This window comes from Eriocheir sinensis, chromosome 18 (assembly GCF_024679095.1).
Source record: "Eriocheir sinensis breed Jianghai 21 chromosome 18, ASM2467909v1, whole genome shotgun sequence".
Classification (NCBI taxonomy): Eukaryota; Metazoa; Arthropoda; class Malacostraca; order Decapoda; family Varunidae; genus Eriocheir; species Eriocheir sinensis.
The window spans coordinates 11,516,078-11,536,771 of record NC_066526.1 but is presented as its reverse complement, the minus strand read 5'-3'; the positions used below and the strand labels follow the sequence as shown (position 1 = coordinate 11,536,771).

The window sequence follows — 20,694 nt, the reverse complement described above, 5'->3', positions numbered from 1 at the left end:
AATGATAACGCCAACACCGGGAGAATCAGCGAGGGATTAAAAACACTGAATATTCACATCCCCCGCACAGGAGCGAAGGAGGAGGCTGGGCAAACACGAGAACAAAGAGCGAAGAGAAGGAAGCGGCAGCGGCGGCGGCGGCAGAGGAGGAGGGCGCGGTAAAAATAACTAAATATTCGGGAGCAGAAAAATACATCACTCCCAAAGTAGAATAAATTTGACCTGTCCGCCTTTTGGGAGCAGGAAATGTGCAGAGACGCTACATAATTTATAGGATAACAAAGAGCTTTACTTTTAGTGTGATTCACGGGCTTGCCTGAGGTGAGAGAGAGAGAGAGAGAGAGAGAGAGAGAGAGAGAGAGAGAGAGAGAGAGAGAGAGAGAGAGAGAGAGAGAGAGAGAGAGAGAGAGAGAGAGAGAGAGAGAGAGAGAGAGAGAGAGAGAGAGAGAGAGAGAGAAACAGAAATAGACAAAGACAGACAGCGATACAGACAGACAGACAAACAGATAGACAGAGACATACAAACACGACCCAGACAGACAAACAGATGGTCAAAGAAAATATAATAAAAGACAGAAAGAGAAAAATCTATTAAAGTCAACAAGATCAAATGAGAAATTCTGGAAAATAGATGAAAGAAAATACGTCACATCAGAAAAAAATAAAATTAAAAGAGACTACACGAGAAAAATAAATAAAACGCATGAAATGATGAAAAAATAACAAATGAGAGCAACGGAAGAAAAAAATTAAACTGTGAGAAAAGAAACGAATACAGAAAACTGGCAAAGATGAAAAGAAAACAAATTATACAAGAACGAGAAGATAAAAAGTTAAATAGATGAGAGAGAGAGAGAGAGAGAGAGAGAGAGAGAGAGAGAGAGAGAGAGAGAGAGAGAGAGAGAGAGAGAGAGAGAGAGAGAGAGAGAGAGAGAGAGAGAGAGAGAGAGAGAGAGAGAGAGAGAGAGAGAGAGAGAGAGAGAGAGAGAGAGAGAGAGAGAGAGAGAGAGAAAAAATTATATAAAGATGACACCAAGAGGAGGAGGAGGAGGAAGGGGAGGAGGAGGGAGGGAAACGGAACGGAAAGTATAATCAGAGTCAGCTGTTATATTTTCGTCGTCAAATTAAACCGTTGAAGGCACACACCTGAACCACTCATGCAGGTGTTTACATCAACGAGGCGGGGAGCGTCAGGTGTTAAACAGGTGAGTTACTTGACGGCTGTAATTAACGCAGGAGTGATCGCATTCACCAGGTTGCAAGGTAGAGCTGCTTCGTCTGACTTTAGGGACAAGGCGTGAAATTAGTTGCATCATTGTTTTTCGAGATAGTGAACTTGACTTTAGTTCCAGATTGTAGCGTAACTCTGAGCTATAACACGTGGAAGCATCAGGTGGACGAGTACATGCCTGGTCACTGCTGGATAAAGTGACATGCAGAGAGACTTTATAAGCGTGATTTAGAGCGAGAAAAAGGTCCGTGTCAGGGAGTTAGCGCGTCAGTTAGGGAACGCCTCTAAAACTCCGCCGGTGAACAGGTGCGTGGGTGTCTGCGGAGCGGGTGACGCGAGACTTTTACGACGGTGACTCCAAAATGAAAGGCGGCGAGGGGGACGTAATAAAATCTACGCCATAGGTTTTTTCCTTGTAGGTCGGTGTCAGCGAACGGGAAATACTACAGAGAAGAAAGGGAAAAAAGGAGAACTGAAATTGACAACTAGTGTCATTCCCAGGGACGAAGTAATAAAACTCCGGAGCCAATCTAAAAAATCTGAATTGAAAACAGAGCAAGTATTCCCGCCCACCCCGCGCGCCGGTGTCTGAAACCCGGGAATGATGAAAGCGCTCTTTTTTACTGTAAGTCTGCTCACAATCAGCAGGAAAGTGAATAAATGTCCAGTCGCCGGCACAAAGCTAAGCGAAAGCGAACGGCAACACAAACACAAAAACAAAGAGATCGATTCACAGCACAACAAACGGGAAAGTACTCGAATATATATTTTTTAAAAGACGAACTTCCCCAAAAAAAAATTCATTATAATTCTTTCTCATCCACCAGCGGCTCTTGAACAACGAGATGAATTTCACAACACACCAAACGGGAAAGTACACGAATACATATTTTTTGAAAGACAAAAAACTTCCCCCCTCAAAAATAATAATAATAAAACTTTCTCATCCACCAGCAGCTCTTAAACAACGAGCAGAGAGAGGCTTTAGAAAATTTTGAGATATTGATGGAAGGCCTGATCATTTTATGGCAGAGTTAATCTATATGCTAATCCCTCTTACCTTTTTCCCCGGCTTCTGGTCGCTGCCTCCCTCCGTGCTGGACAGAAACGACCGGCGCTGGTAAGGAGAGAAATACGAGAGATTAGGTATAGGGAGACACCAAAGCAAGTGTGTAATGAGAAAGAGCAGCATATTGGATAGTCTGTACAGTGCAGGACTAAGGAATAATGTGTAATAAGGGGAAAAGCATATGGGACAGGCCTCGTAATGTAAGATCAGTACGAGGAAAGGTTTATGATTCAATGTATAAATGTGATAATGCCATTTAATGAAGAATTATACGAACTGAAGGACATATGGAGTATGCATCTCATGTGTGGGGGGGCTCCACTCACACAGCTCTTCTGGACAGAGTGGAGGCAAAGGCTCTTCGTCTCATCAGCTCTCCTCCTCATACTGATAGTCTTCTACCTCTTAAATTCCGCCGCAATGTTGCCTCTCTTTCTATCTTCTATGATTTCTTCACTGCTCTGCTCTTCTGAACTGAACTTTGCACTGTCCCCCCCCCTCCTCCCCCCCCTTTGCACTGACTTTTCTACTCATGCTCATCCCTATACTGTCCAAACCCTTATGCAAGAGTTAACCAGCATCTTCACTCTTTCCCCCTCACGCTGGTAACTCTGGAACAATCTTCCTTCATCTGTATTTCCTCCTGCCTACGACTTGAACTCTTTCAAGAGGGGTATCAGGGACCCCTCCCCTCCCGAACCTGACCTATTCGGCCCACCTCTCTTGATTTTTTTAGGAGCAGCAGAGGGCGGGCTTTTTTTTATTAATGTTTACTTTTTTGCCCTGAGCTGTCTCCCTTTGCAAAAAAAAAAAAAAAAAAAAAAGGATAGGTCGTAGAGTGTAAGTTCGGTGCAAGGAAACCTATGATTATCTGGAGTGTAAGTATGATGTATAATTTACCGAAGAAATGCAAGATAATGTTGAGGGGTGGGAAAGTGTGAAGGGTGACGAGAGAGCGAGAAAAATATGCAATGATATGGACGGCGCGTAGGAGAGAGGCCAGGCCAGGCGAGTGCAGGGCAAGGGCGAGGAAAAACGAGACGAGGAGGTTGGGTGAGGGTGTGATATGTAAATTATTGAAGGACTGGAGGATAATACCATAAGGTGGGAAAGGGTACGAAGGGTGGAAGGGTGGAAGCAAGGAAAATCGGAGGAGGGAAGGCTTAAGGGTGGCTCAGTAAAGGGAGCAGTAAAAAAAATATGAGGTGATGGAAGGAGGGAGAGGGTGGTGGAACGATTTATGAAGGCGGAGGCAAAGGGAAGATGAGAATGGCACGTCTAGGGAATGAACGAGTGGGAATATTGTAGGGTAAAAGTGTGAGGTTGTAACACAGAGGTTTAAGTTTGTATCACACGGAGGTTTATAAGTTAGGTTTATAAAGAAAATGACGACGTAAGGAAAGGATGGAGAGGACTGGAAAAGATGTAAAGGAGAATTAGAAAGAGATTATACATAGAGGAGTGACAAGAAAAATACAGTCAAACTTAAAATACAGCTCATGATAAAATAAAATCAATTAAAATTAATTTAAAAAATAAAGAGAAACTCAGATACGAAAACGATAATACGACAAGGTTAGGTTAAGTTAGGTTAGGTTAAGTTAGGTTAGTCAAATAGCCAGACATAAAATACAACTTATGATTAAATAAAACCAACTAGTAAAGGTAAAATAACAAGAAAGTCGGATACAAAAACGAGAATATAACAAATTCAACGAAAACATTTTTATCTCACAGCACTAATGAAAAATATATATGAACTCGCACGTACATATTCATATGGATGGATCAGCCCTCTAAAGTTTTCCACTATACAGATACATCACTGTCCGGCTGGCTCAATTGGAACAGCATTTAATCTCCGGGTCATTTGCCAAAGCCCGACATTGAGCAGGTTGCATTTTCTCTTTTCTCAATGCTGGGAGGCGCAAAACTATCAACCATATATCAAAAGACTGCAGCAATACGTCGTGCCTTACATCCACTACCACAACAGACCCTGCGACAACACTTTTCTTCAGCAAAGGACATAGCGACACCTAGCGGATAACCTCGAAACACCAGCCGCAAATCTCAACGAATAATATTGGTCTCGTGGTCTAATATATTAAGCTGCCAAAGAGTGTTGCCGCCAAATCCGTTGTGATAATGGACGAGACATACTGCGCAGCGTTTTGACATAAAGAGAATAGTTCTGCGTCTGCCACATAAGTAAAGCAGATTTTTATTTATTCCTCTAGCCATTAAGGTAAGGTAATGGCCCGGCTTCACTCCACACAAGATGCTGGCCGTGAGTCTCGCCGAGTATTGATGTTCTGAGAAGGACGCAACAGCCTCGGATAGCTGGTGCCTCTGTGTTCCTCTTCGTTTCCTTCTTCTACTTCTATTACTACTTAAACTACTACTACTACTACTACTACTACTACTACTACTACTACTACTGCTACTATTTCTTCTACTATTTCTTATATTGCTCGCCCACAACAAACACCACCGAGACATAAAACGCTTTCATTCTACCAAAGCTGCGGTCGGTACGTTTGTGCAAGAAGGCCGCACCCAAACAGTTTTTAGTCTTTGAAACAACACGTGGAAATGCCGTTCAGGCGGAGATAATTGCTTTGATGTTCTCAGTAACAAATTCTGACCATGCATACTGATCAGGTAATTATTTGTTCTATCAGGAATACACATAATCATCGAGAGACCAAAGACCAAAAATTTGAGGCATTACTAAGCAGTCGAACTAATTTTTTTCATACTTTATACGAATTTAGCAATAGTCTCTTTATCTGTCTATCTATCTATCTATCTATCTCTCTCTCTCTCTCTCTCTCTCTCTCTCTCTCTCTCTCTCTCTCTCTCTCTCTCTCTCTCTCTCTCTCTCTCTCTCTCTCTCTCTCTCTCTCTCTCTCTCTCTCTCTCTCTCTCTCTCTCTTCGTCCCCTTGCTCTCACGGCCCTTTTCACGGAAGCCCTTCAACCTAACTTAGACCTCTCACCGCCCTCTGAAAAACACCACCTGCGCCCCGCCATAACTCTTAACTCTTCCCTTGCACTGCCTCCCTCTCTGCTCCGGCGAGGGCGACGCAGATCGGAGTGAGGGAGAAGTGGTCTCCGTGGTGGCGGTGGTGGTGGTGGTGGTGGTGGTGATATAAGGGTCAACGTAAGGGCAAAACTATATCAAAGGCAGGTCAAATATAGGTAAAGGCTAGGTTAAACGTGCCAGATTGAAGTCATGAAGAGAATAGGTCACAGAAAGGTCAAGGATATGTCATACGTAGGTCAGGAGTCAGAGGGTCAAAAGAATAATATGCCATGGGTAGGTCAGAGTAGAGTAAAGGAAGGTCAGGGTACTATAATAAGTCATGGGTGGGTCAAGAATGATTCAAAGTAGCTAGGTCATGGTAGGTTAGAGCAGAGGAGTAGGTCATGGTGGTAGAGGTGGGTCAAAGGACGGTTTAAAGATGGGTCGTGGTAGGTCAGAGTAGAGTTAAAGGAAGGCCAGGGTAGTATAAGTCATGGGTAGGTCAAGAACGCTTCAAATATAGGTCAAGGGTAGGCTAGAGTGGAGGCAATGGACGGCCTGGGTAGTGAAGTAAGACACACCCTTTAGGAGGTTCTCGAAACGCATTAGCAGCGACGGGACACTCTGGCACAGCTTGGTAGGAGGAAGAAATTACATTATCAATCCACTAATAAGGACTAATTGCCCTCCTCGACGCCAATTATTCCGCGTGACACGTCGAGGCGAGGAATTGATGCGCCGAGGCTGCCACTAGAAAAGAAAATCGTGAATTGAAAAAATGAGACCTTGCTGGAAAATGGTTCATTGACTTCGGTATCCCAAGCTCAGCAATAATGAAAACAGTGGACGGTTGTGAAGATTAATCTGTCTCACTTCGTGCGATAAAACACTGGGCACACATCAAAGACAACCCTTGCCTTAGATCATCACCGACGCAACGTGACTCCTAACAAAGCAACCATCAAGTCGTCCGCCTTTCCCAGAAAAACGCCACAGACAGACCCGTTCCCATTCCTAGCCGTGTTCCGAGACATCATTCCCGACACACAATATTCCCAGAGACACAGACAACAATGCGAGAAGAGGAGAAGGAGGAGGAGGAGAAGGACGATGAAAACGAGGAGATCAGAACGAGATGAGGACAAGAATAAGACAAAGAGAAGAAGAGGAGGAGGACAAGGAGGAGGCGGACATTGACTAAGAAAAGGAAGAGGTTAAGGAAGACAAGAACGAGAACGAGGACAAGGAGGACGAAGACGAGAGCGAGAACAGAAACAAGAACAAAATGAAAACCACAGGACGAGGAAGAGAAGAACAAGGAGGAAAACGCGGAGGAGAAAAAAAAACGGAGGACTATAACAAACCTGAAAACAAGAACGAGGATGAGAAAAACAAGGACAAGAGGAAGAACAAATCAAACAGCAGAAGAGGACAAAGAGGAAGAACAGAACGACAATAAGAAAGAGGAGAAGTAAGAGGAGGAGGAGAAAGAGAAACAGGAGGAGGAGAACAAACAAACAACTCACAGGGGAGGAGACAACGCCAATTAACACACCATAATTACCTTGACAGTATTACGTTGCCGCTAATGACAACTCGCCGGGTCGTCCCTCACCGCTAACTAGCCTGACCTGAGATTCACCTGGCCCCCTGATCTCCTCATTAGGTGTCCCGCAGGTGCTCATTAAGGACTGCCGCCGAAGAGGAAGTTAATGAATTGCTTGCTGGCGGCGAAGTCTGTGTGGAGGGGTGGGGGGAGGGGTTGGGATGGGGGGTTATGTGTGAAGGGGGGAGAGGGTGTCTGCGTGTTTGTATGTGTTTGTGTATGTGTGTCTTCTGAGGTGTTGTGTTTCCCGCAGTAGTAGCAGTAGTAGTAGTAGTAGTAGTAGTAGTAGTAGTAGTAGCAATAGTAGTAGTAGTAGTAGTAGTAGTAGTAGTAGTAGTAGTAGTAGTAGTAGTAGTAGTAGTAGTAGTAGTAGTAGTTGTAGCAATAGTAGTAGTAGTAGGAGGAGGAGGAGGAGGAGGAAGAGAAGAAGTAAGAATAGTAGTAGTAGTAGTAGTAGTAGTAGTAGTAGTAGTAGTAGTAACAATAATACAACAGTTATAAGACTGACAATACTTAGACTAATTATAAAATACAAACACTACTAATAATCCCAATAACAATAACAAAATACACAATACACACCCATGAAAAAAAGTAACCAAAATACATTCAGACGTAAACGCAGAGCAAAATTACGTAAAAAAACAAAACAAAATCCAATAAAGAGCAAAACCCCTAATACGTACAGGTGAAAAAAGTACCTCCGCAAATTTAATACACTCGGAATTAAATGGGAAAGCACTAATTGCCTCGTTCCCTTCCGTGACGACCTTGTTTACCGCGCTTTACATGCTATTTTCTACTACGTTTACGAGGGGGGAGAGGGGGAGGGAGCGAGGGTATTTATGTGTGTGTGCGTGTATGTGTGTGTGTGTGTGTGTGTGTGTGTGTGTGTGTGTGTGTGTGTGTGTGTGTGTGTGAGACAGACAGAATGAGACAGAGACAGAGAGTGAAGGAGAGAGAGCATGAGACAAGGCGTGGGTGGCTGTAGGTTGGCACGGAGAAATATATGTACATGTGTGAGCGGCTCGGGGAATAAACTACCGGCGGAGGACAATGAGGCAAGTTAGGGCGGCGCCGCATAAGGGAACGGACCACGTAACACCACTTTCCTCTCCGCCGCGACCTCAGACACCTTTTATATTTCTTTCAGATGGGCGAACTTTGAGCCGACACGCGGACCTCGACCCGCCAAGTGTGAGTAAACACGGTCAGGGGCGCAACTAGCTGGCAAGGGTCCCATCCAAGGCGGCAGGGAGAAGCAGGGAAGCAAGGAAGCAAGGAGCAGGTCGCGGTAAGGACGCTGAACCCTCCGCAATGAGTCCATGGAGGCAGAATGAATAACAATGAACTGAGACGCAGCGGAAGAAATAGAGCTGAACGGCACGCGGTTGTATATTTTGCCCTCACTTTTCGCCCTGGTTAAGAAGGAGGCTAATGCAGGGCCGCTGTAATGCCGTGTTTGCATCAGGCGAGGATTTAGGGCACACGACTCGCTTGCTTCCTTTTATTCCTCGCCTCCTGTTTGTCTGCGTCGCTTCGGAACTCTGCGCTCTCGCCGCCTCCACCACCACCATTATTGCCGCCGCCGTGCGAGGTAAACAAAGAGTGAGCACGCTGTAAACAGGACGAGTCAGCAGTTCCGCGCAGTCAGCACCATTAGTCACGTGTTATCGCCGAGTAACATTACCCAGCCAGGAGTTACGGCAAACACCATCCCACACACGCCCACGCAGCCCCCCTCCCCTCCCCTCATGCATCCCTGCGCCCCTTTTACTCCCCCTCCTTTACTTCTCCCTCTCACACACTCACAGGTACCCATTCCACCCCACCCCATACTTTCCACCCCCATGTATTCTCGTCTCCCTTCGATCCCCTTCTTCCTTCGTCTCCCACGCACACACACGCATCCATCACCATCCCATGTATCCTCTGTCTCCCTCCCACATCACCCCATGCAACCACAGCCTAATAAACCTTGTATCCCTGAACCCTCTCTCCACTCACGTCTCCCTACCTCCATGACCCGCGTACTCACTGCCCCCCAATACATCTTCTGTCTCCCTCTTATTTCACCTATGTCACCTACTGAACCCTGCATCGTTTATCTCCCTCCCACAACTCCCCATGCATCCAGTAACCCTTCTGTTAATACTTATTGATGGTGTTTATCGACTGATTTACGTTACGCAGGGATTCACAACTTTCATAGCGACCAATCACCAGCATCATAACTATCACTCCTAACAGCCACCATTAAAGACAATAAATAACAATCACGGTAATAAAAAAGTGACATTTAGCTCTCCCATTCGCACCGCACATCATCCCATCCTACGTATATGCCATTCATCCCACTCCACTAAATCATAAAATCGCCGGTAATATTATTTTTTTTCCTCGTCAAACCAACAGTAAAAAAATAAATCTGAAAATGAAAAAACTGCGGATGAAAGCACGCACTTCCCGAAATGCTTCACTCATTCCGCAACTCACCGGTTATTATTTACTATTTGCTGAACATTTCCATTTGCTTTGCGTGGATAAATTAAAAGACAAATCCGGCAACGCAGACACGAAAAGAGGCACATACAGAATAAATGCGTGCGACATATATACATAAATATTGCCAGGCACACACATATACATGGGTGGCCGAAAGGAAGAGGAAAAACCTTCACAAATACACAACACATACAAAATGATACACACATATACGTACATACAAACAAAAATGCACATACATACATTTATACATACATTCACACACACGTACACACACACATACATGGATAACAAAAAGGAAAGTGTAAAAACGCAACTGTATACAGAAGATACATACAAAAATATGCATATATACGTACATACAGGCAAAAATGTACATACATACATAGATGCATACATTCATACACACACACACACACACACACACACACACACACACACACACACACACACACACACACACACACACACCTGGTAATTACAATATCTCGCCGGGCCCTGCAAGCACCAGCGGCCCGAGGCAAGACTCTTATTTTCAGGTTACATTTCCTGCCGCGCCAATGAAGATTCTCCACCTTACAATAACAACGTTTTTAAGACGCTGCTTCCTGGAAATTACTCCCGCAACACGACGCACACACACTCACACTCACACACACACACACACACACACACACACACACACACACACACACATGTACCACAGTAAAATATAAACCAAGCAAAACATAACCAATAATAAATGCAGTCTGTTACAAGAATTCCATTACTTTCACTTTTTATCAAATTACTACAAATTCAAGGACAACACAGGCTATATATTGTTACATGATGTGGATAACTTTATAAGTAATCATATTTCAACGTTATTTCGTAAACAAAGCAATAAAAAGTTATATTGTTAATGCACAACTTTATGGCAGGTTCCATGAAGTCTGAGAGAGAGAGATAAGTAGATAGATAGATAGATAGATAGATAGATAGATAGATAGAGAGAGAGAGAGAGAGAATGGCTATCCAACACTTCGCCTTCAATTACTGACAATGGTAGAATACATAACTGTGACCTAGTTATATTACTTTTACTTGGAACCAACATCAGTCTATCCTTCATGTCATTACAGTTTATTACCACCTCATGTCTGATACAAGCTACACCAAAGCACGACCACAACTACCACCGTTACCACCACCACCACAACACCACCATCCTGTCCCGTAGCACGCCATAGCAGAGCCTCAGACCGCCGCGAGGGAGACAAGTAAAGGGAGAGCAGCGCAGAGGAAAAGTGAAAAGCGAAGTAATTGGATTCGCCGGCCCCTGTGGAGAACGGGAAGCCAAGATGTTGTGATTTAATGGTGGCTGGCTCGCATACGTGTGGAGATTTAGGATAATTTACTGTAACAGGGCGGAGGGTGGGAGACTATAGAGTTCTACTGGCATAATATATTGCTCTTTGCTTTGTGTGTTATCATTTACTCCTTAATGTGTTAATAATGTTGATGTTGATTTGTTTTTCTCGTGCTTGTGAAAAATATTGACTTAAATCTTTTCTGTCTCTTTTTTAACGCTTTTATAATTATTTTTATTGTTTATTTGTGTGTGTTAGTTTCTCTCTCTCTCTCTCTCTCTCTCTCTCTCTCTCTCTCTCTCTCTCTCTCTCTCTCTCTCTCTCTCTCTCTCTCTCTCTCTTGCCTTTCTTCTTATCCACTTTATCCTATCGCTTTCATTACCCGCTTATTGCTATCCCCGAGTTTCCTTCTCCTCCTCCTCCTCCTCCTCCTCCTTTTTCCTCTCCTCCTTCCTCTCCTCCTCATTTTACCTCCTCGTTATCTTCTCTCATTGTTTCCTTCCCGCAGTGGTCATTACCTCCTCAAAAACCCAGAGACAATGTGACTTTTTTATTTCAATTCTCTGTGTGTGTGTGTGTGTGTGTGTGTGTGTGTGTGTGTGTGTGTGTGTGTGTGTGTGTGTGTTTGTGTGTGTGTGTGTGTGTGTGTGTGTGTGTGTGTGTGTGTGTGTGTGTGTGAAACCTATTAAATTATGTACGAGCGCAATTTCGCCTAATAAAGTTCAAAATTTACTTTCCGCCATTGTTTCCCACTCTAGCAGCCAGCCAGCCAGCCAGCCTCTCTCTCTCTCTCTCTCTCTCTCTCTCTCTCTCTCTCTCTCTCTCTCTCTCTCTCTCTCTCTCTCTCTCTCTCTCTCTCTCTCTCTCTCTCTCTCTCTCTCTCTCTCTCTCTCTCTCTCTCTCTCTCTCTCTCTCTCTCTCTCTCTCTCTCTCTCTCTCTCTCTCTCTCTCTCTCTCTCTCCACACACACACACACACACACACACACACACACACACACATCCTCATTCCCCCCACCACACACATCTACACACACACACACACACACACACACACACACACACACACACATCCTCATTCCCCCCACCACACACATCTACACACACACACACACACACACACACACACATACCACAAAATACCCCGTGGAATAAATATATTTACGTAAGCGAGCACTTAGTGAAAGTAAACCACAACTAGATTCATTAATGAGAAACGACACATACTTAAGAAATCCAGCTCGCTTAGTCCACCGTGGGAGTCGTTGATTAATGCAAATGTGGCTGGCCGTGTCCGTAAAGTTTACCACGTCACCACCCAGGTCTTGTCTTGCACGCATTAGGAAGTTAATTGCAATCGGATAAAAGTCTTGCTGAACATCCTTCCGCTGATCAGTCTGTTAGTGCTAAACATGCCAGGAGATTCACTGAGACTATGATGTATACAATATAGTCTCGGTAAGTCTCCTGCCACGTTCAACACCAGCAGACTGATCAACGGAAGGGTTTTCAGCAAGGTTTCCATCAGATTCATTAGCTTTCCAAGGCCTGCAAGATAAATTGTCGGACACGGACACGGCCAGCCCCATTTACATTACTCGACGACTTCCATGATGGACAAGACGAACGACCGTTGGTATTTTGCCTCCGACTCGCACGCTGAACATTTTTAGCATTGATTTTGTAACTCTCACAAATGGCAATGATACATAAGTGGTAGAATATTTTGGAGCTGGTGGTTTACTTATATTTGCCTTAATATTTTTTTAACGATTTTTTAAACATGCGAGTTATACAATCTTTGAGTCTAGATTGCTGACCAAAATTGTTTTATTATGTGTAAGAGTTGAGGAAAGGCAAATAGTGTAGAAACACGTAGCACTAGAGCAAGTGATTGACAGACTACCGCCATGGGAGCGAGAGAGGAATGCAGTCAATCAGGAGAGGACCGATAAACGCCGCCCAGTAGCTAAAGGAACACTTCGTTTGGACAAAATATAGCTATCATATATCAGACAACGGAAAAAAAGAGTTAGTTTGAAACAACTCGACTTGTACTTCCCAAAACCTACAGATAATCTTCGTATCTATCCAGCCAGCATCAGAAAACCATACTACCCGGCCATTCATCACCAACCAAACAATAAGAAAAGGAGCAAAAAAGACGGCATGAAAAATACGAGTCCGGCGAATCCAGCGGAACCGTCCTAAGAAAATGGGGTATTTGAACAAACCCCACTTTTTTATTTCGCTTTAATTAGGGGTAAAGGCGAAGGTTTATTGGCGCGGGAGGGTGCGAGGAAATGTGAGCTCTTCGTCGTCGTATTTTAAAGGTGGTTTTCGTCAAGCCTCGCGAGCCTCGGCCGCCCACCGGGAAAGGGGTGAGTTATTACCACGCACCACCGGCTTGGGGGAGGCGGCCATCGGCTTATATCTACATTTTTCATAATTTTTATTCCCCGGTGAGTTACAGCATCCCATCCCTCCTCCTGCTCCTCCTCCTCCTCCTCTTCCTAGTCACTCCTGCGTCCCTACCTCATCTCCACTTCCCTATCCCCTCCCTCTCGCCCTTCTCTCCTTCGCTTTCCTTTCCCTGTCCTTCTCCCACGTCCATCTTACCAGCACTCTCCCTCATTATGCCCTTTCTCTCCTCTTCTTTCCCTCGTCTCTTCCTCCCTCACAGCATCCTACTTTCCTTCTTTTCTTCACTCCTCTTCCCTCCCTCACTTTACCTTCCCTTCATTTAATTTCCTTCACGCTCTCCTCATTCCTCCTTCTCCTCAGCATCCTATCTTACATACTCTCTTCCACACTGATCCACCCTCTCTTAATTCTTCCTTCCTGTCCCTCCTCCTTCCTCCACCTCGCTCTTATCCATTCCCTCCCCCTCCCTCTCTCCCTTTCTCCTTCTTCCTCCCCCGTCCCCTGAAAAAAAATGTGATTTATTCCCGGTTTTAAAAAATATGTATTTCTGAGGGCATTATCCTCCGCGATATAAAAGAATATTGCCTGGAAAAAATACGGTTCTAATTTTTTGGACTTGCTATAGTAACTCCTGTAATTACGAGAAAACGGTCCGAGCGATATTAAAGAAGCCATGGAAAGATTCTATTTATCTCTCTTTTTTATGTTCCCTTTTCCGGCATAAAATTACGGGAGGCATTTCACCTAAACACACGCGCGCAAAGGGATATTAGGGAGGCCTGTGTAGGGAATGCGAGCCCGGCTTAACGTGGCTATTTCTTTTTGGGTTAATGAATCACAGGAAACACACACACACACACACACACACACACACACACACACACACACACACACACACACACACACACACACACACACACACACACACACACACACTAGACAAATAGTTATATAGATGAAAAAATAAATAGATAAAAGCTATATCAGTCGAAAAATATATATTCATGCAGGGACCAAAAGAAGTGACGACCATTAATCATACGTTGACGAAAAAATGAGAACTGACAAACGAGAGAGAGAGAGAGAGAGAGCAAAGAAATTTTTATTCATATATTCATTTGTATTAATTTGCGCTCGTATATCTATTTATTTATCTATTAACCTCTTTCTCTTTTCACTTGATTGCATGTGTGTGTGTTTGTGTGTTTGTGGGTGTGGGTGTAGGGGGGGAGGGGGGTTGTGCGCGCGTGATGACCGTTAGCAGAAACACACACACCTCGCTTACCGTCTCACCACAACCCTTTTGCCACTCTTATGAACACGCCGCGCCTGCCAAACACTCCCCGGCAACCAGAACGAGCCCCTGACAACTCTGCAAGGAGATAGCGAGGTAAAAAGCGTGGCTATAAACAACTAACTTTGATCTATACATTTCAGCCCGGAATCGTGCCAGATCTATTCTCCGACTTACAAAAACTTCTTTCATAAATAGAAAATGTCAACACCTTACTTCTAATTCTTCCCGTGACTTCTGGCATCTAGCCAAAAATATCTCCTCCAATTTCACTTCTTCCTCTTTCCCTCCTCTCCTTAACCCTGACGGCAGCACTGCCGTCTCATCTGTCTCTAAGGCTGAACTCTTCGCTCAAACTTTCTGTAAGAACTCCACTTTGGACGATTCTGGGCATATTCCTCCTACTCATCCCCCTCTGACTCCTTTATGCCTGTTATTAAGATTCTTCCTAATGATGTTTTCTATGCCCTCTCTGGCCTCAACTCTCAGAAGGCTTATGGACCTGATGGAGTGCCTCCTATTGTCCTTAAAAACTGTGCTTCTGTGCTGACACCCTGCCTGGTCAAACTCTTTCGTCTCTGCCTATCAACATCTATCTTTCCTTCCTGATGGAAGTATGCCTTTGTACAGCCTGTGCCTAGGAAAGGTGACTGCTCCAATCCCTCAAACTACCGCCCAATAGCTTTACTTTCATGTATATCTAAAGCTTTTGAATCAATCCTTAACCGGAAGATTCAAAAGCACCTTTCCACTTCTAATCTTCTTTCTGATCGCCAGTATGGATTCCGCAAGGGGCGTTCTACTGGCGATCTTCTTGCTCTCTTAACTGACTCTTGGTCATCCTCTCTTAGCAGTTTCGGTGAAACTTTCTCTATTGCGCTAGACATATCGAGAACCTTCGATAGAGTCTGGCACCAGTCTTTGCTTTCTAAACTGCCCTCTTTCGGATTCTATCCCTCTCTCTGTTCCTTTATCTCCAGTTTCCTTTCCGGCCGTTCTATCTCTGCGGTGGTAGACGGTCACTGCTCTTCCCCTAGACCTATCAACAGTGGCGTTCCACAGGGCTCTGTCCTATCACCCACTCTCTTCTGTTATTCATCAATGATCTACTTTCCATAACAAACTGTCCTGTCCATACTTAATACGCCGACGACTCCACTCTGCATTATTCAACTTCTTTCAATAGAAGACCCTCACAACAGGAAGTACACGACTCCAGACTGGAGGCTGGGGCAACAACCTCAGACCTTGCTATCATTTCCAGATTGGGGCAGAAGGAACCTTGTGTCCTTCAATGCCTCAAAACTCAATTTCTCCACCTATCAACTCGACACAATCTTCCAAACACCTATCCCTATTCTTCGACAACACTCAGCTGTCTCACCGTCTTCTTCCAGAAGTTAATCATCCTGTCTATCGAACTAAAAATCTCAATTGGAAACTTATGGCGAAGCATCAAACCAGCGCGGTTGGTGTCGAGGGGATCGTCTCGCGTTCTTCTCCCCTGGGGCAAGTTGCTATCCATATACAGTGGTGCCTTGTCCGCCCTCAACAAAATGCATCTCACGTGGAAACAACGACTCTCTTCTGTGACAGCTGATGGGTTTACCTAGGCTAACCTTGGAATCCAATGTCAGCAAATCTATCCGATAGATAGAATCTTCTACCTCTTAAACACTTGGTAGTTGCCTCTCTATTGATTTCCATCGATATTTGCACACTACTCTTCGAACTTGCTTAACTAAGCAGACAATACTACTCCCGCCTCGGTGACGCCCCAACTGTTTGAATTTACAAATCATACCGCTCATCCCTATACTGTTCAAATCAGTGCAATGTTTTTTAAAAGTTAAGCTATGACAATAATGTACTATTTACACGTCCCATCACGCTTTAAAATGCTTTGAACAATACTTTGTCCGCCCAACAAATCTGATATACAATTCCAATCCTAATATTACCATCCCAGAACTCTTTCAAGCCAAAGCTTTCCAGCAGAATGCTTTGACAATGACCCGCGCACAACACGGGGCCATTATGATTCTTTTTAAAACTCACGAGTAGCAACTCTATTTCTTCTGGATATTGTTTTCTTTTTTTTTGTGCCTTGAGCTTGCCTCCCGATGGTATTTCGGTTAAAAAAAAAAATATGGAATATCTATTAATACATGGCTGCTAAATTCTATACTGGCGATAACATATCGTCTGCATATGGAATTTCAGGGATAGCTGCTTTATATACGCGACTGTTTCCTTATCCAAGTAATGATATAAAATATATGAACGCGTCTCTCATACAGAGAATCTTTTAAAATCGACATTTATCAAAACCCTCTTGAAAATATGTATATAAGACCAAACCTCAAGAACGATATGAAGTCATCCGAAAAGGTAATGTTTATTCACGGAAAATATTCTCGCTTATTATAACGTGCATGGGACTTTCATATGATATACGCTAAATCCATTGTATTTGAGCATGGTACATTTTTTAAGTCAAACAAGCTTAAGTATTGTGGTAGAACCAACTGAATATTTTAAATTCCCTCATACTTTCATATGAGCTCTACCATCGTGTATCCTTTGGATAGCGACTTCGGTTTCACAAAGACCATTGTTAAATCGGAAAGGATGTTTTTCGGCAAAGGCAATGGTTGCACATTTGATTTGCATGCTGAAAACTTGAATGATAATTTGCCCGTTGGAAATGAATGGGAAGACGATCCCATAACGCTTGAATCTAAGCAATGAGGAAAACGCTATGACAAACCGTCTGTTAAACATAATACTACAATTTTCAGCTCGAAACAGTGGGTATAATAGATAATAACTCGTGAAGAAAAACGGCAGTATGATGTACGCTTGGTAAAAATCCACAATGCGATGAACAACATGGAGACATTTGAACAGAAATTGAGGGCACATAGGAAAACAAGCCTTGTTTCACGGAAGCACCGTGTTATTGGCAGCGACGAGGTAAACTCTATACATCGCAAACAGAAAACCTATCACAATCCTGTGCATCGTCAATACGTTTTCATCTCCACAGTTATTCTCCAGGACCAAAGAGGCGGTTTCCATAGACAACTCGATTAAGATCACCTACATATGAACCGGGCATGTAGCAGTGTTCTAGCAGATAGCAGGTGCTCGTCTGCCCAAAAGTATCCTGAAGTCATTTTAAATAGCTATTGAGCGAGGCTCGAGTATGAATAAATAAAATGACACGCCTTTCGACTTCTAAAGCACGCGAAGCAATACTGTGTACGGGGAGAAACTTATGCCATATGCTCTTTGCCTACAATGTTTCACACTTGGAATTGTAAAAAAGATTACTCTTGAAAAAAAAATATGTGGAAAATTTTCAAGACCGAATATTCGAGGAATGATGAACACGTGATGAGATTCGCTTTGTTACAGAAGTTTATAGCATTCGTCACACCATATAATGTTAGGGTCCCATCTTAACATTTAACACGTGTTCTTACAAAAGTAGTATTAAAACATTATGGGTCTGGGTATTTTTGCATATTGAAGTGTATTACATTCCATGAAGCTATTCGGGGTGACTTTATAAATACTTTTCTAGTTCCTTTATCCGGGGGTGGGGTGTGCAATTTGTCTCCATGCTTAAATCAGAGGTCTGGCTTCACTCTGATTGGGTCCTCACTCGTCACCCGCCAGACTACCCGTGCTGCCCTTGCGTCCTTCTGGGTCCCAAACACAATCCTGTATCATTGTCGTCATATATGATCAAACATATATAAACGTTTTATTCATATGTTTCCACAAATGAATAAATTTTTAAGACAATTATTGTGCCTTATTTTCATACACTTTCTTTTTTTGATAAAGGACATATAAACAAGTTAAACAAACTCGATGTTTATTGAATTTGGTATATATTATATGATTCCAAATATCATCATGTGGAAATTTTATAATATCATAAGGCTCAACATTAGTTGCTATACTTACAACAAGGAATAATATTTACATATATATTTATATGTGCTTTACAAAATATGCTGCTCTAAAAAAGAAACAAAGAGGTGGCCTTACACTATAAACAGTATATACAACATTCACACCAGTCCTTCCCTTTTTTTTTTTTTTTACGTTGTTGCCTAGTGGTTTACGCCGGTAGGCATCTTGATGGAGCCTGATATGGTCGGCCCGGAAGAGTTCAAGATTGCTAGTTCGGGCCTGATGGTCAGCCCAGACCGTTTTAGCGCAGGCAAGTGTTTATAGTGGCGGCCCTTCTGCATCTTGCATTGATAATGCCTGCCCCCATAACTCGTACTTGCAGATTCGCTTGGACGGCTTTTCCCTCCTAGAAGTCCGGGTTGATGGTTGGTCTTCAGGACAGAGCATGTGGGTGGTTTATATTGCACTCGGCGGTGACCGAAAAATCCAGTGATAGGCGTGAGTTCAGAACCCGTCGTCCATCACTGCGCACTACGAGGCGAATGTATGGCCGTCTGCAGTACTATCACTTCGGCGCGGAGACGGTTTTACAGATAGTTTTAACAACTTCGAGGAATTTATTCTGAAAGAGATGAGATCTGTATCTTCTAGCACTTTTTTTGATTCAAGAATGAACCGAGGATGATGAGAGCATTTGAGGGAAGGTTATTTCTTCCTGTTCCAAAGAAGCTGGGGAATGGTAACATGTCATCATCCGCCTCTACCCCAGTTTATCAAAGGTGGAAATTTTGCTCGGCACATTAGCACATCCCGTTCTCCCCACAATTCATAGGTTTCTTCTTCTTGGACTCCGGCTATTTCACCGATCTCTTGCCACCCATTACCTCAGCTAGTCTCGCTTCTGTTATGCCTCTTTCATCGCCTTCACTCAAATTCGTTTCTTCGTTTGACAGTGTCATGATCTGGAGCTACTCCTCTCCTTCGGCTTCCTCCTCTAAATAGAATTGTAGGCGTAAGATCATTGACTCCAAGGTGCTAATGTAGTATCTCTTTGTCCTCAACTACAGATATCCCCTCTTCTTGGAGATATTTTACTACTCATTCGTCCATTCACCTGTAAGCTTTTGATCCCTGATAGTCAAGGTAAATGTTTGCTTCGGGAATAGGGCCGTCTTTGTATCGCCCTGATGAGCAATTTTCTTCTTTATGAACTCCATGGAACGCCCTACTGGAACTCAACCGGTCACCTGCATTTAAATCTGCCAAAGAAGATGGAAGTAGCACTTGCTGGTTTTACATCCTACAAATTCTGAGATGGTTCAAAAGCTTAGATGAACCAAGAAAGCAACTTTCAGACACTTGAGAAATCCAGTCGCTTTCCTTTAAACATTTGTCTGTGCTGCTTTACAAAAGGAATGTGAGGGGGCTAAAGTACTTGTGTAAGAATAGCTTTTGAAGGGTTCCTGCGAGTACTCTGTTAATAAACGTAGGAGTTTCAATTTCTGTCTAAGGAATCAGTGTCACAATACACTAGTTTCGCCCGATCTCGTAATGAGCCTTCAGAGGGGAACATTGTAATAGAAATCATATAGTCGCAGTTTTAGACAGCTCTAGGATGTATTAGCCAATGTAGTTTGGATGATTCAACAGAATATTTCCTATGGCGATGTACAACCTACATGAATCATTGAGATGAAATTACAACGCGTTTAAAGTAAAAGAATGGGCCAGCTGAAACTTTTCTTGGTTGGTGACAATATCTATGATGATCTTCACTATATTTGGCAAAGGTACGTTCATCGACACGGAATCGACCAAAATGCTGTTTGAAATACACCTGTTGATTGGTGCATTTTTTTCTTGATAGGCAAGAAATATCACTTTTTGCAGGAGCTTCAATGTTATCCTGGGCACGATAAAGGGTCCGCCGCGAAAGAAAATTCAGCTTTTCAAACACTTATAAGAGCATGCCTGTTTTAACAACCAGGCCTAGTTGAATAAGTAGTTTGGAGGGCAGATGTTCCAAACAGCATTTTTCTCCCCTGAGCAGCATGTGTTCCAATCAGTTTTATGTTCTTACACGGTGTCGGTTGACCTCCTGGGTTTTTCTTCTTCATACCATTCGCTGGGAAATTTGTGACTGACGATATACCTTTGTTGGTGTTGTGGATTGCGCCATTTTGATGATCAGTGGGAGGTCATTCGTTGTTTTCAAGGAGACTTCACGTGGGGCAGCCTCAGTATCGCACTTGCAAGAAATG

General features: G+C 43.5%; 1 long non-coding RNA gene across 2 annotated transcripts in view; it reads right to left on the bottom strand.

The window, feature by feature from the left end:
• Window positions 1-20,694, bottom strand: part of LOC127000303 (uncharacterized) — a 71,468-nt gene that overhangs the window by 11,645 nt on the left and 39,129 nt on the right. For both annotated transcript variants that reach the window (XR_007753872.1, XR_007753873.1), the window contains exon 3: window positions 2,292-2,348. This is a non-coding gene — a long non-coding RNA (uncharacterized LOC127000303). The remainder of the gene's footprint in view (window positions 1-2,291; window positions 2,349-20,694) is intronic.